Raw genomic sequence first — 12,451 nt, 5'->3', positions numbered from 1 at the left:
GATTGCTTTACCAGAAGTTTACAAATGTAGTTACTACGGTTGAACGTTGTTTAGAATCGATCTCTGGTAATTTGCCTCCCACGTGCGTACACACGGGATCAGTTGCCGAATTCTGTGGATGATATTTCCCCAATCTCTCTCTCCCCCATCTGTCACCTCTTCTTCCTCCCCACACTCCCAGCTCACACCTCCCTCACTTCCCACCTGGACCACAGCCAAAGCCTTCTTTTTTTTTTTTGCAGTACGCAGGCCTCTCACTGTCGTGGCCTCTCCCATTGTGGAGCACAGGCTCCGGACGTGCAGACTCAGCGGCCATGGCTCACGGGCCCAGCCGCTCCGCGGCATGTGGGATCTTCCCAGACCGGGGCACGAACCCGTGTCCCCTGCATCGGCAGGCGGAATCTCAACCACTGCGCCACCAGGGAAGCCCAGCCAGAGCCTTCTTGTGTGTTCCTTTCCTCTGAGTCTCCCTGCCCCAATCCACCTCACTCCCTGGCTCCCTTTAACTTCAGTGGAGGACAGGCTGTCGGTGCCCTTTCATTTTCTTCCAGATTTTCCAGTTTGGTGTGTTCCGGCAGACTTCCAATTGCCAGTATCTGTATCTCTGGTCCTGAGCCTTTTTCCCAGAACCACAAGTCGGAAGGGCCAAAGAATTAGTACTCCAGAAAACAGCCCTCAAGCAATGATGCAAGACGAGCAAGTAGACAAATGCCCCGGCTCTCCATCCTTCAGTTGAGGTAAGTATGAGCTGTGTGTCCCAAACCATCTCCCAGATGTCCCGCTGGGATTAAGCACCAGTGGCCCGTAGTGGGGACTTGCTTAATAACCCTCTTTATTTCAGGCTTCCCTTCCCTGTCTCACTTCTCTACTCCCCTGCTGGTGTTTCCTGAAACTACCTTCCAAGTAACGACTTGTTCTTGAATCCTTCTCTTACGGTCTGCAACTAGGAAACCCAAGTTAGATAATGGGGTTACTTACCTACACAATAACTTCCAAGAGAATGTCTCTCCATGCCCTCCTTAGCCTGCTCGCCAAAGCTGACCCCAGTCCATCTTTCCACTCAAACTCCATTTCTCCATCTCGCCCATGACACACAAGTCAGAGAGCTCTGCACGCATATTTCCTACTTTCACATCCCTGTGCCTTTGGTCAGCTGCCTCTGCCCTCGTTTTCTTACCATCTTTCCTCCAGCATAGAAAAACCGGTTCAGAAGTAGACATGAAACAAGAAGGAAAGAATGTTGATAACTCTAGAAGCTAGGCATGAGTACATGGGGTGGGGGGCTGTTATTATACCATTCTGTTAATTTTATACATGTCTGATCTTTTCCATAATAAAAAACTAAAAGAGAAAATCAATTCATATCAATGACTGACATTGATAGTGTCCTGCCCATACGTCCTCATATGCTCCCATGGCTTCTTACAGCAACTACCAGCCTCTCTCAGCTAGAGGGCATTCTCTAATGTGTGTGTGGGGGGGCGGGGGCGGCGGTGCTCAGCAACCGTGCAGGGCAGTTTGGGGGTGCCAGGGAGTTAACACTCCCCAAAGCAGCTCTCCAAGGAGTGCGTGGAGTCAGTGGATATCTGGTTTCCTCACCCTCAGTGTAATAACCCCAAGAGCATTTCCACACCATCTTCCAGCAGTGCCCAGTGGGACTGAGTCTCAGTTGTTCATGAACATACCCTGTATTGGCTTTCTCCTCTCCCCTGTCTGATTTCCCCACTTCTCTACTGGTGTTGCCTGAGATCTCCTCCCAAAGAAAGTGTATACACACAAATCCTAGTCTCAGGATCTCTTCAAGGGAAAGCCAATCTAAAACAAGATGTTACCGTCACCATGAAAGCATCCCTTCTTCCCCAACTTAGAAGTGATAGCTTTCTCTTCTGAGCCCTTGGACCATCTTGCCTGGGCTTGGAAGACTCAGGACAGATTCCTTCTCTTAAAAATGTTTGGAAGTATGGCAGGATGAAGCCTGATAAAGGAATTAAGTCCTAGACGGCAGGGTTAGCTTAAAATAAATATTATTAATTCTGAATGGACACAGCCTCAGAGCCCCATCATATCCTGCACAGACTTAACCCAGTTCCCTGCACATTGTACCTGCCCCGTTATCATCTGTTGGGTGAACATAACACTCACTGACATGTATTGAGCAAACACTATGAATTCTGTATGTTCTAAAGCATTTAATCCACACAATAACACCAAAAGGGAGTTATTATTATTATTACCTGCCACTTAAAAAATTGAGGGACTTCCCTGGTGGCCCAGTGGTTAAGAATCCGCCTGCCAATGCAGGGGACACCGGTTCGATCCCTGGTCCGGGAAGATCCCACATGCCGTGGAGCAACTAAGCCCGTGCGCCACAACTGCTGAGCCTGCGCTCTAGAGCCTGAGAGCCACAACTACTGAGCCTGCGAGCCACAACTACTGAAGCCCGCACGCGCCTAGAGCCCATGCTCCGCAACAAGAGAAGCCACCACAGTGACAAGCCCGCGCACCACAACAGAGTAGCCCCCGCTCACCGCAACTAGAGAAAGCCTGCGCACAGCAACAAAGACCCAACGCAACCAAAAATAAATAATTTTTAAAAAAAATCTAAAAAGAAGAAATGGAGGCTCAGGAGGGTTAAGTGACAATCCCAAGGTCACACAGCCAGGAAATGGCAGATCAGGGAGAGAAAACACGGCTGGCTGGCTTGTTCCTCATCCTTCCTCCCTCTTCTGGAGCGCATCACAGGTGTCTACAGGAAACCTGCTTTCCGGTTCTCTGGGTCCGTGAGAATAAAAGTCATCCCCGGGCTTCCCTGGTGGCGCAGTGGTTGAGAGTCCACCTGCCGATGCAGGGGACACGGGTTCGTGCCCTGGTCCGGGAAGATCCCACATGCCGCGGAGCGGCTGGGCCCGTGAGCCGTGGCTGCTGAGCCTGCGCGTCTGGAGCCCGTGCTCCGCAATGGGAGAGGCCACAACAGTGAGGGGTCCGCGTACCGCAAAAAAAAAAAAAAAAAAGTCATCCCCAACCCAAGTCTTTACCGCTTCTCCTGACGAGGGCTTGGTGCTCGCATGAGCAGCAGAGTGCCAGGCCTGAGGGCTCTCTCTTCACAGTCACGGGGCTTGGCACACAGGCCTCCCCAGCCCCGCTGCCCCCGACCGCACAGCGCCTGCAACAAGCAGCCTCCCCGGCAGGCCTCGTCCAGCCAGGAGGCTCCAGCTGCCTCCTGCACCCTCCGACCAGCCACCCCAGGCTTCCTTGGGGCTGCAGAGGAGACCCACCAAGGCGCGCAGGTGTGGCCACCGTGCTGCGTGCTTGTCCAACACCCGGCGCACACCCTTCCCAAGCCAGCTCTGCATTCTGCTGCAGTAGTAACACAAACCCATCAAGAGAAAAAGAGAGCATGAGATGTGTGTGTGTGTGTGTGTGTGTGTGTGTGTGTGTGAGAGAGAGAGAGAGAGAGAGAGAGAGAGAGAAGAGATTTGCTTGGAAACGCCAACCCCTCACCAAAGATGTTCCCAGCCCTCATTTGTACACACAGTCTTCAAACATCAAAGTGTTTGTTAAGTGTAAATATTTTTATTCGCTCCCCTCCTTCTCTTCCCTCTCCTCCTCCATGCCGGCTCCGAGCTCAGCGGATGCCAGGAGACCCCTCCGACTCATAGCCAGCAGGGACGGTTTTGGGAAAGGGCATTTCCAGGTCCCAGCGGGCAGCCGGCAGCTGCGCCTCACAGCCGCCCGGGACTCGGCTCCCAGCAGCAGGCTCCTCTCTTGGCGCCTGTTTCCATAGGAACGGGCAGGCCCAGGATTGGCAGCCGTGGGAGCGTTACCCACGCTGGCTGCTTTTCAAGTGGTCCCTCCATGTACCTCCCCTCTCCTCCCCACCGCGTGCCCAGGTCTGCCCTGGGAAGGACCACAGGTCTGGAGAAGTGCCCAGGTAGAGGGGAGCTGCAGGGCTCCCCCTAATGTCCTGAATTCTGGAGCAACAAGGTGAATCTTGCTTGGAGCCTTTGTCACCCCTCCCCGCCCCCACCCGAGTCCCCTGCCTTCCTCCACTGGGTACTCATCTGCATGCCTAGGTTAGCTTTCCCAGCCTGGCAAAGGACGGAGATCTGATCCAGAGACTCCATCGGGGCCGCGCTCAGAAAACTCATTCCCATCCAGGAAAACCCTCTTATTAAGCACCTCTCTGCTCTCCGGCTTTCTGTGCCCTGCAGGTCAAACTGTGCTCTGCCTCTTCGTTTCCCCACCAACCCAGTGCTGTGCATCTCTCTTTATTAAACAGAAAGCTGGGCTTCCCCGGTGGCGCAGTGGTTGAGGGTCCGCCTGCCGATGCAGGGGACACGGGTTCGTGTCCCGGTCCGGGAAGATCCCACATGCCGCGGAGCGGCTGGGCCCGTGAGCCATGGCCGCTGAGCCTGCACGTCCGGAGCCTGTGCTCCGCAACGGGAGAGGCCACGACAGTGAGAGGCCCGCGTACCGCAAAAAGAAAAAAAAAACAAACCCAGAAAGCTGACAAACAAAGGGCCTCTCTGGGTCTCCAACACCAGCCTGATGATGGCTTTACCAGAGATCATTGAGAATGAGCACATCGATTACTGCCTTTGCTCCCAAGGTCGAATCCCCGCTGCCAGCATATCTCCTGTGCCCCTCCTTTGAGGAGCCTCCACAGAAGGGAACTTCTTTGATGCTGTTCCAGGTTCTGGCTGTCACCACGCTTTGAACCCTAGTCCCCTGTCGTGGTGGGTCTTCTCGCCATTATCAGGCTGGCCCGCAGCCTCCTTAGGCCTCCCCGCAGATGGGACTTCCCGAGGGGAGGGTTGATCCGAGCTCTGCAAAGTTCAAAGGGCGCTCTGGGAGGCACCGGGGTTTTGCTGATGGGCTTGAAGAGTCTGAAAACTCCTGCGCAGAGCTAGAGGTTGAAATGCCAGCCCACCAGCAAGAACTAAACAGCTCTTAAAGCAGGACACTCAGAACTATTGATCAAGGATGCACAGACTCCATCTATAATTAGACCCAGAAAGCTGCTTGCACATCGGAAAGAGAGTGAGAAAGACGTGACCGTGGCTTCACTGAAGCCAGATCGGCATCACGATTGCACAAAACAAACAGAAACCCCACAGCTGAAAATGCCCTGTGCTGTTAATTCCTCTCTCCAAAAGGTTCACTGTGAGTCACACAGTTCAGTCCTATAAAAGCAGCCAGATGTTATAAAGATCCTGTCGACAAGGCAGCAACAGCTGACTCTGGGGTCGATCACAGCTAGCCCTCCCAGCTCCGTGGTGGCCGTGACCTTCTAGACCAGGACAGCCCAGCAGCTGGTGCCCTGGAAACCCCGGAAACAAAGTTACCGTTGAGAAGTTTCATTTGTTTGTTTGGTTGGGTTTTTTTTTTTCTTTCTTTTTCATCATTAAAAGTGGCAGGAAAAGGCTCGATTTCTGGGCACTTGGTGGCCTTCCTTCGCTCTTTTGTGTAATGAATCTGATTTGGAAACTGCAGCTAAAATTTGGAGGGGGAGAGTCCATTAGAAAGAAATACTGTTTGTTGGGGCCAGGGAACGCTGGTGGCAAATTGCCCTTCCTAAGTGCTGGTTTTTGAAAACTCATTCCTGCGGTAGGAAAATAAAGCAGATTTCCAACACTTAAGAGATCATTTTCGGAATGGTCTAGATGCACGCTGTTATGCTGGTACATTTGCTTCTCATTGTTTTTTAATCACTATTTTGTCAAGTTTAATTGCTGCCACACTAACAACCCAAACGGGAGCGAAACAAAATAGGGGATATCTATCACTGGTGAGAGCATTTTGACGGAATCCATATCTATTTGCATCTTCTCCACCAAATTAGGAAAAAGGAAAATAGAAAACGTTGTCTCCGCCGCCGGTAGAAGGATTCTTTTCATCGGTCTGGGTGGGGAAATCCCCAGAAGAATGGGCAAACTGGCCAGCCTCCCCCATATCAGCTCAGCCTCTTCTGAGCTCCAGCTGGGGTTTTCTTGCCTGGATTTTCCTTCTAAGGATATTATGAATTCTCACCAATTCTGCTGGATGGTGAGAGCCTTGAAGGCAGAGACAGACCTTGCCTTAATTATGCACGTGTTTCCTGGGTCTTCTCCTAATTCTCCTTTCGGGTCTTGTGAAAGACAAAGAAACAGTAAAGGACTCTGCCCAGCTGCCCCGGGGGGGGGGGGGGGGGGGGTGAGCTGACAGCCTCCAGCTGTTAACTTGGGCAGGTTCGGCCTCAGTTAAGAAGCTGAAGTCATGCCCTTTTCGGGGTGGCCCCGGCCGACGGCTAAGCAAGCTGGTGGCACTCGGGGCTGGCCATTTCCGCCCCAATTGAGGCTCTGATAGGCACGCTTCTCTGGGAGGTCCTGCTGGGTGGGCAGAGGCTTTTCAGATTGCCTGCCGGTTCCCCTGTCTAATCCTGCTTCCTCCCTTCTCCCTTCAGGGGTGCTGCTCCTGTGTTATTATTCGTGCCCAATTACATACAGTCCCTCCTGGAAGTCGCTGAAGGATTAAATCAACTCTCACAGTCACTCCTTCTGGACAGCTGCTTCTTGGAAAACCCAACCTGATGACTTTTTAGAGCTCGACCGGCAACTCTGGGATTGCCTTTTCCCCTCTGCACTGAAGAGGGCCAAAACCATTCTCTGAGTAAAACCTTGCCTGTGCACAGGGCACTGCCTTAGAGCCCCTCCCCAGCACCCTCCACCCACCCCACCCTCCCACCCCCACCGCACCGCGACTTGACAAGTTCATGCAAATATATTAGGTGCTTTGCTGAACATCAGGACCACTAGGGGGTCTTAGCGACCAAGGGACAGTGCCAGGCCAGCTGCTCCGAATGTTTGGGGGTGAAACCAGTGTGAAGCTGGGCAGCTCTTTAAGGAATTTCTAGAATGGTCAGTGCAGGGTTTGCATTGGGCAAGTTGGTGAAGACACGCAAAGACCCCTCTGTCCCCGGGGTCCGCCCCGGGAAGGGAATTTCAGAATTAGGGCTTGTGTCCAGCAGGGCTGGCGCTTATTATCACCTGAAGGTTTGCCAAGCCCTTGGCTCCCCAACTAGATGGCTCATCAGCTACTTGAAGGCCAAGACACGCCTGTCTGGCTCACCACCCTTTATCTGCAGGGTCTGGAACCGTGCAGGGCACACGGTTGCCACTCTGTGGATCCTTCATGAATAAATGAATGAATGAACGATCAAAACTAGTACGTATCACTTCATCACTATCAGCCCAATGCTCTCCCATCGCCTTGAGGATAAGGTCCCAACCTTTCACGGGGTAGGCGAGAATATTCGTCATCTGGGCCTTCATGTACCCTCCCTCCTTCCGGCCATTAACTCAGAACTCGCAATCTCGGTGGTCCCTCTCTAGGCCTCATTTATCAGCAGCTTCCTCCCCTGCTACTTTTTGGACAAGCGAATGTCTTTTCGTACTGAGAAGACTTCCCTAGGCCTTCTCCTTCTGTCCTCAGCCCCTGCCCTCCGACCCCTGGACTTGGGGTCTACCAAGGACAGTGCCAGTGCAGGACACTGAAATCCCAGGGCCCCAGGCAGCAAATAGTAAACTGAATGCTTTCCCAGGCCGCCTCCCAGGAAGCAGTCTTGGCCCGAGCCGTCATTAGCACCCTCCTGTGCCTTGCAGTAGTACAGTCTCACACTTTAATATGGAATCTACTCTATCCCAAGCACTGTTCCAAACACTCTATATATGTTAATTGGAGCCCTATGCCATTTCCATGCGGTAGGTATTATGCTTACCTTCACTTGGCAGGTGAGGGAGCTGAAGCACAGAGGGGTTAAGTAACTTGCCCAAAGCACACAGCTACTCAACGGCAGGGCTGGGATTTCGGTCCGGGCAGTCTGACTCCAAAGTTCATGCTACGACCAGGTACACCGTCTCCCCGCTTGTGTGGTTGGTGGCTGCACTGAGGCCTGGTTCGTGGAAGGGACTCTGGCCAAGCAGAGACGAGGGGATGAAACCCGTGCTTTCCACAGTGGCCTCTGACAGGCCACGTGCTGGCCACCCACACCTGGCGCCTTATCTACCACAAAACCTAGGCCACCCGGCTGGCACCTTCTGCCCTTATGGAGAAGAGGCCAAAGAGAAAAGGTGGGGGCAGTGTGGTAGGAGTGGGATCAAGGATAAGAGCCTCCATGCTCCCAGGAAGGTGGCCTCATGTCTCCACTCGTGCCCAGGGGCCCTGGCGTGAGTTCGAACTTTGGGGAAGGCCTGCTAGGCGTCAGGCGCAGGGCGAAGTGCATTTCACCCTCACAACACCCCCGTGAACCGGATGCTCTTGGCATTCTCTTCATCGCATGCGTTTGCACTTAGGAAGTGGCAGGGCTGGACCTTGAGACCTGGCAGGTCTGGCTCCAGGGCGCAACTGCTGTTCATTGTGCTCTACCAAGAGGAGACACCAGCAGCCTCCCCACTGCCCCGTGAGGCCAAGCCTACCCCTCCTCCCCCACTCGCTCCCATCTCCCTTCACGCCTTCCCCATCGTTGTTTCTGTCTGGCCAGTCTCTCCTGTCCCGCTCCCAGCCAGCTGCCACGCCCATCCCACTGCATCTGGATGTCCTCTGCTGACCTTGGGGTCCCAGCTAGAGGCTGGGCTGGACAGCCCCCTGGTCCTAGACACTGTGCAGCTTCCTTCCCTAAGTGACAGATGGCTGGCCCTGCTGCCCCGCTGCCCAGCACTGCTGTGACAGCGTGGCAGGCAGACATACACTGGCGCGCGCCTGGGGAAAGCTTTGCCTCTGCCCCCAGATGAAAGAAGAAATAATATCTATCGGCTCTTCTGCACTGGGGGAGGCACGGGCCTCCCGAGGCTTTTGTCGATGTTGCGATCTCATTTATTCTTTCAGAAGCAGGTGACAAGGCTCCACTGGGTGCGGACTAGGTATCCTGGGAGCTCACAGAGAATCGCAAGTCGTATTCAGATGTGTTAGCGGAATCCGGAATCAGGTTGGCAGAGACCAACACCCGTAAAACCAGAAGAAAGCAACAGAAAGGCTTGTAAGGCACTGCTTCAAGAAGGGAGAGACCCCTGCAGCAGTTCCTGCTGACGCCCCACCCCATTTCCCCTCCAGACACCCGAGTTCACCTGCACCTATGGCGGTGAGTCTGCACGCTAACAGCTTCCCACCTCGACTGCCTGCCTCTCTCCGCTCCTCTGCCTCAGGGCTTCCTCCAGAATCAGGGGCAAGCCAGCTACATAATTTGTAGGACACAGTGCCCAGAGAACATGTGACCCCTTCGCCGAAAAGCAGGACACTAGCTGTTTCCTCTCTTCTGCTGGTTCTCTCTCTCTCTCTCTCTCTCTCTCTCCCCCCGACCCGGTGTTTTTTGTTTTTTTTTTTTAACATCTTTATTGGAGTATAATTGCTTTACAATGGTGTGTTAGTTTCTGCTTTATAACAAAGTGAATCAGTTATAAATATACATATGTTCCCATATCTCTTCCCTCTTGCGTCGCCCTCCCTCCCACCCTCCCTATCCCACCCCTCTAGGTGGTCACAAAGCACGGAGCTGATCTCCCTGTGCTATGCGGCTGCTTCCCACTAGCTATTTTACGTTTGGTAGTGTATATATGTCCATGCCACTCTCTCACTTTGTCACAGCTTACCCTTCCCCCTCCCCATATCCTCAAGTCCATTCTCTAGTAGGTCTGTGTCTTTATTCCTGTCTTGCCCCTAGGTTCTTCATGACCATTTTTTTTTCTTAGATTCCATATATATGTGTTAGCATACGGTATTTGTTTTTCTCTTTCTGACTTACTTCACTCTGTATGACAGACTCTAGGTCCATCCACCTCACTACAAATAGCTCAATTTCGTTTCTTTTTATGGCTGAGTAATATTCCATTGTATATATGTGCCACATCTTCTTTATAATCTCCAAAATTTACAAGCAGCTCATGCAGCTCAATATCAAAAAAACAAAAAACCTAATCCAAAAATGGGCAGAAGACCTAAATAGACATTTCTCCAAAGAAGACATACAGATTGCCAACAAACACATGAAAGAATGCTCAACATCATTAATCATTAGAGAAATGCAAATCAAAACTACAATGAGGTATCGCCTCACACCAGTCAGAACGGCCATCATCAAAAAATCTACAAACAATAAATGCTGGAGAGGGTGTGGAGAAAAGGGAATCCTCTTGCACTGTTGGTGGGAATATAAATTGATACAGCCACTATGGAGAACAGTATGGAGGTTCCTTAAAAAACTAAAAATAGAACTAACATACGACCCAGCAATCCCACCACTGGTGATATATATATATATATTTTTTCGGTACACGGGCCTCTCACTGTCGTGGCCTCTCCCGTTGCGGAGCACAGGCTCCGGACGCGCAGGCTCAGCGGCCATGGCTCACGGGCCCAGCCGCTCTGCGGCATGTGGGATCTTCCCGGACCGGGGCACGAACCCGTGTCCCCTGCATCGGCAGGTGGACTCTCAACCACTGCGCCACCAGGGAAGCCCTACTGGTGATTTTTAATTGTTATTTAATGTTGCACTCCCTCTGGAAAGTGTTATTCTCAGGACAAAGGCAGACCTCAGTGAAGCCTTGTCGCACAACTTGGTGCATGCCCAATCCTCCCCCTGCCCACGCCAGGCTCCTGCCGAGGCAGAGATCAGCCCCAGTGCCAGGGTCGGGAGATGCAGCAGGCAGCCAAGAACCCATTCCAAAGAGGCGGGAGGTGGGGAGGCGGGGAAGCAGAGGAGGTAGGAGCACAATGAGTGTCTGCTCCGTTGTCCCATCAGACTTCACTTACAAAACCCCATTTCAAAGATAAAATTATTAAGAATTGCAAGATCATGACTGCAAGGCACAATCCTAAAGTGGGAGGAAATTAACAACCCTGGGGGGCAAACCACAACTGCCAGGGGCAAGAGTCAGCAGGTAAATGCCAACCTGCCCTCCAGTGGTGCGATTCTGAGGCACGTTCTCCTTGTGCTGTTCAGAGGGTCCTGATGGGATGGAACCCAGTTGCCCACAGCAGCAACTTGGTCACGAATGCATCCTTTATTGGCTGTTCTCTCCATCCTCATTGGTGCTTCCCACAATCTGTGCCCATTGTCCTTATTTCAATGTCTCCTTGACATTGAAATAAGCTCCCTAACAGTTTGGGGGTTTTATGGGTTTCCTAGGGCCGTTGCAACAAAATACCACAAACGGGGTGGCTTAGAACAGCAGATATGGATGGTCTCACAGTTCTGGAGGCTAGAAGTCCAAAACCAAGGTGTTGGCAGGGCCATGCTCCCTCCAAAGCCTGGAGAGGATCCTTCCTTGCCTCTTCCAACTTCTGGTCACCTCAAGAATTTCTTGGCTTGTAGGTGCATCACGTTAACCTCTGCCTCCATCATCCCATGGGTGTCTTCTCCCTGTGTGTCTCTGTGTCTCTTCTCCTCTTATAAGGGCATGAATCATATTGGATTAGGGGCCCATCCTACTCCAGTATGAACTCAACTTAACTAATTACATCAGCCACAACCCTATTTCCAAATAAGATTACAGTCTGAGGTACTGGGGTTAGGGCTTCGACATATCTTTTTGGGGGACACGTCATTCGACCTCATAACAGGAGGTCATGAGAAAAGTCTTCATGGAAGAGGAGAACTTGACCTACGTCTCCAAGCAATATTTCCTCTTTATTGTGCAGGTGACTCACCTGGGAATCGTGTCCAAATGCAGACTCTCATTTGGGATGGCTGGGTGGGGCCTGAGAGTCTACGTTTTTATCACACTCCCTGATGATGCTGATGAAGCTTTCCTATAAGGGTCAGAGAGGGAAAATGGTAGACAGTATTCTGTAGATGTGAATGGTAGACTGTATTCATCTGCCATGCCTTAGTTCTAGTAAATATCAGACTCGAGGGCTGCTACATCCTCCCCACTTGATGGGGGAGAAAGCTATCATTTATGCCCCTCATTTGGTGGAGCCTTGGTGGTAGGCCACCGCATAAGCCACTGGCCAGTCTGTGACTTGGTTGTCCTTCGGCAAGTGCCAATCCACACTTGGTCCAGTCAACACACATAAGGGCAGCAGCGTCCCGTGGCACTGGCCCGGAGACTTTCCAGAAGGAATTTCTCTGGGGAATGCAATGGGTGTGGCGGGAATTCTGAGCCTCGGTCTCGCTGATAGTATAAACAATTTCTAGCAAAAGAATTTGAAAACTGAAACATGCTGTTTGTATATTGAGATGCAGACATTTTGATGACTCAGAGCATCGAGAGGTGGGGCAGTAAAGTAAATCAATCTGGATACACTCAGGGCTCAAGCCAACCCACCGACTTAAGAAGGGATTTGCTCAGACTCTCAAGGGTTCACTAAGACTTTAGCTGGCTAAGTAACTCAAAGGACCCCCGTGGTCCTAACCCACCTCTGTTGCACGGAAATTTCAGACAGCCCCAATGTGTGCCCATCTGGGTTCAAGAATGCT

Source organism: Tursiops truncatus, chromosome X (assembly GCF_011762595.2).
Source record: "Tursiops truncatus isolate mTurTru1 chromosome X, mTurTru1.mat.Y, whole genome shotgun sequence".
Lineage (NCBI taxonomy): Eukaryota > Metazoa > Chordata > Mammalia > Artiodactyla > Delphinidae > Tursiops > Tursiops truncatus.
The sequence above is the reverse complement of the archived record's forward strand: the minus strand, read 5'-3'. Positions refer to the sequence as shown.